This window comes from Chelmon rostratus, chromosome 16, assembly GCF_017976325.1.
Source record: "Chelmon rostratus isolate fCheRos1 chromosome 16, fCheRos1.pri, whole genome shotgun sequence".
Lineage (NCBI taxonomy): Eukaryota > Metazoa > Chordata > Actinopteri > Chaetodontiformes > Chaetodontidae > Chelmon > Chelmon rostratus.
The window spans coordinates 19,305,481-19,310,013 of record NC_055673.1 but is presented as its reverse complement, the minus strand read 5'-3'; positions in this window follow the sequence as shown (position 1 = coordinate 19,310,013).

Here is a 4,533-nt window from a genome sequence, read left to right as displayed (position 1 = left end):
GGCCTCTCATTGGCTACCGAGAGCACGCCGTCTTTTTGCGTAGCGCGCTCCCAGCCAACCGGCTGCCTTAACAATATTTTGGGTTTATGAATGAAATGAATAGTGAGAGAGCAAGACAGGAGTAGTTTGATTCATCACCCGTAGCTCGTGGTGTGCAGAGTATACCAAAGAGATACAGTAGGTGCGCCTTGTCGCTGTGCGGTCTGACTAAGCGCCTCTGGATGTATGAGGAGAGATCAACAGATGACCATGACAGGACACGTGGAAAGCACCTGCACGCAGCTTCCACCTGTCCTTATTAAAGAAGTGATATCACTCTTAAAAGTAGGTATTTCGTTTCAAACCTGCGGCCTGAACGGCACTAATGGACGGAGGTGAAGAACTTCTTCAGTCGCAAACCTTTTTTATTAAACTATGTACAGTCAGTTTATTACACTGTGAATTGATTCTGCTTCCAGTCCATCATGCTAATCGCAATTCTTGGCCTTTTTCCAGAAAAAGGGTGATCGTCGCTGCCCTCCAGACAAAAACATCTGTGACATTGCCTCGTCCTCCACGCCCCCGAAGTACAAGACAATGTCATGTTCACTCTGATCAAGACAAATCGAAACGGACATAAAATTTCGGCAGAGTGTGGAAAGCTCAAAAGTTGACACAATCTTTACTTATTCTCCCCACCTCGAGGTCCCTCACTCCTCATACGAACAGCCAAGTGCAACAGCATAAATGACTTTGAGGAAACTATCCAAAAGTGCTCACTGTTCTCCCCTTTTAAACAATCTTTGTATCTCAGGCCTCTCTCTAACAGCAGGTTTTCCAGGGCAGCTGTTCAGAACAGCTCAGCTTTCATTCAGACGCCGGACAACACCGCTTCCGAAGCAGTTTGTGTAAAGCATACCCCGGCCTTAAACGCCTGGGGCATATCTGTATCCTCCCCACCATTCCCCTGGCCTGTCGCTCTCCTTTGCTGCATCTGCTGAGGCCTCGCTATCCTTAGCTGGAAGTCCAAAAAGCACAGTTCTGGACAGAATCTCGGCCATCTGTGAAGTAGGGAGGCTCGGGGAATGAGAGTCGCTGTCACTGCTATTGGTTTCCGTCATATGCTGGTGAAATATGAGCCGCTGCGTGTCGACTGATCGTATTGATTAAACTGAAGCATATCTTGATGAGCGTGCGCCGCACTGACAAATGTGTCTGAAGCACATAGCCGAAAGACAGACAACACACGAAACACAGAGGAAGCAACGACGTATCGAAGCTGGGACGGGGTGTTATATAAGTCGCTCTTTAATCATGTCGTCTATGTGGCCTCATGGTCAAGACTGCATACCATGTGGTTGTGGCATCCTCGGCTCATTTCTGCCTTGAAGCCTTTGTTGCATGTCACCCACTTTGCTCTCTCACCATGTTTCCCGTCTTTTCTTTACTGTCAAACTCTAATTGAGGCAAAACGTCCAAAAATAGAAATGTTGCTCTTTAAAAGACCAGCCACACCAGAATGTGGCATCCATGAGGCCTTGTCATCTAGACAGTGCTAAAGGCCTGATGATGGCTGGGACTAGTTGATGGACTACTGCGTTTGACACATCCCCAAACTGGGAACATGCAAGTGCTCGTCACAACGGCTCTCCAGGCTTCTATTCTCGCTGCGCTGGGTTGTTTGCATCCTCCTGGTGTGTTGTTCTCAGGATTGGATATCAATTCCTCCCGTAAAGAATATGCGCTGCTCATTTAGCAAGCAAGTGTGCTTGCTAACGAGAGTTCACGCAGGTCATCCGGGAGACGTATTGGTGCCATCAAATCCTGTAAATCACTCCTCTTTTGGTGGGCAGTTAATACTCCAACAGGAGGGTCAAAGAAAAGTGCAACACGGCTAATGACAGCCTGCATTTTGGGCTTGTTCCCTCAAAGATCAGCTCTGTGAACATGGTTTGCTGTTGATCGCAGGCACCGACCAGTAAAGTTGAACTCAGTGACACCATTCAAATGAACTGATTTCACGGCTAAATTTTGTCATTTTAAATGCTAGAGTGAGTGGACATAAAGTGTAAAAAAAAAAATCCACAAATAAGAACATATAGTTCGGAAAGAAGGGTGAAAAGATTGCTTCCTTTTTCTTCAGTATCTTCCTCTCAAAGCATATCATCTTATTACACTTGCTGTGGCACACTCTCTAGAGATAAAGGAGGTCACATGAGTTTGTGGATGTTCCCTTTTTAGAGCGCACATAAAATTCAGTACAGTGCGAGTCATCTAAGGTAACTTCCACATCACTCGTTCTTCAGCTGTACCACTTCAGAGGGTGGCCTTCAGAGAATTGAAGCCTAGGAGGCTGAGACGGAACCTCCTCCCGTAGGGAGTTTACAGTGGATTCACTATAACGTCACTGCCCGTTCCCTCCCTTAGCCTCAGAGACCAACGTAGAATGAGCTTTGGGTTTCAATCTGGCTGCGTTCTCCAAATTCATACAAAAGTAGACTGCAGTATTCGGAGGTGTCCTCGGATTGGGACAGAGTTGGCAGCCTGTCGTTGGGTACGTGCTGTGGGCTCGATGGACGTGGGACCTGAAATGGGAAACTCGAGTGGTTATAGAGCTGAAAGTCTGAGGAAAGTGCAGGAATTACATGTACATAAAAACGAAGAAAAGCTTTAGATCCTCTAAAAATGTCCGCGGCAGAAACTGGCACTGGTTGCTTTCCACTCCTGTTGATGGTTGAGTGAGGATGGAGAGGGATCAATTAACCGCTCCTGTCTGCAGGAATCCATACTGTAGCTCGGTGTATGGACTGAGCATTAGAGAAAATGATTTTCCTGTGTCACGTGGTCTTTAGGGGCTTGTCTGTATAAAGATTTGACCTCTTCACTGGGGGCTTTGGCTTTAGGAACACTCCCTGTCAGGTGTTAATATGACGCTGACCAGATTGCCATATTTCTATGTGGGCTTTATAGGCTGAATATATGAGGCACGGCTCCAGATGATGTAGGAGTTGGCTGGATCACACGCAGCTGGGTCCTGGCTTTGGTAAATGTGGAGCGGTTGGAATGTAATGTCTACTTCCCTCTTGTTCTCTGGTTTGAGGTCTGTATTTTTCCTCTCTTTCCCTGGGCCACGCGGTGGTGGTGCATAATGCTTCAGCTGTCGCGATGACAGCCTCCTGACCTGTTGTGAACCTCCACCCCTACTCTCCAGTGGGTGTTTACTTTCTTTAGTTCCACTTGGATACATCAAATATTTGCATAGACAAATCAGACGTGAACCCAAACCCATAGGCTCCTACCCTTTAGCCAATAGAGACAAAGACCGTCAGTTGTCATTTGCATGTAATTTGCATCGGATCCCCCCGCGACTGTTTGCAGTGTCAGGAGGCCAAATTAACCAGTGTTCCGTTTTAGCCAGATTTGCATCTCATTTGCATTAGAGTTGCTTAACGAGGGTTACTCAGCTGAGTGACCCCCGTGAAAACTCCTCACCTCGCGCGCAGAGCAAGAAGATAGCGCGATGGGCTAATTTCATTACGCGAAACAGCCGTTTGACTGAGAGAGTGCCTTTGGATGTAATCATTAAAAGGGACGAGGGCTTGCAAGCTGTTTGTAATCAGGCTGTTTTCGTGTGCATATGGACATTGTGTCATATTTACTGTAAGGATGAAAGATTAGGCATGGAGGGGATGGCGGGCAGCATCAATCTCACTCAGCATCTTAGAGCAGGCACATTAATCATCTCATCTACGGAAAATCATCCTCATCAGACTCGGGGCCACAGTGTGCACACATGGTGATGATCACTGGATGCAGGAATGGACAGAAGGAGAGTTAGTGGCTGATTGAGCAGAAGTACCACAGCCAATACTTCTTCATTGATCCTAGGGACTTGGATTGGATGTTAGCTGGTGTTTTGTCCTGCTAATGTGCTCATATGGCCGCACCTGCCCGCGTAAGCATCCCAGCATGCCGAGAGGCTTCGCACGCGGGCCAAATCGTTTAGGTCCTGCATCCTCCCAGGTTGATCAGAGCCTCCTTTTCCACAGAGGCGCCTGTTTTTCCTCTCCTCCCTCTGTTCTCCGCTTCATCCCATTTATTTGAGTCTTTTATTTATCGAGAGCAAGAAACCTTTACGGGCAGGTGGATTCCTTCAGATATTATTTTGTGGATTTCAATAAGGAGAATCAATTCTGGCTTTGTTTGTGGACTCACTACCCACATTAAACACTAATACCCATACATCAACCTTGGCAATATATCATCCACAGAAATTTCATCATGTTTGTTTGCTTTTGAAAAGAAATGGAAGTCAGAAATCAGGCCCATTCCATGAGGAGTTCTTGCACCATTGCTCAGTAGTGTTTTTCTATAAGCATTACCTCCAGCCCTGCCTTGATGTTTTGTTTTGTTCTTTTCCATGAGAAGAATGTTACATCCAGAAAATGTGATTAAATCTCAAGGATTTATCAAATGCTTTCATACATATTGTATACATTCTTTGGGCATGGTTCCAACAGCATTTTCTCTCCTGTTGAGTGGTTTTATTAGGAA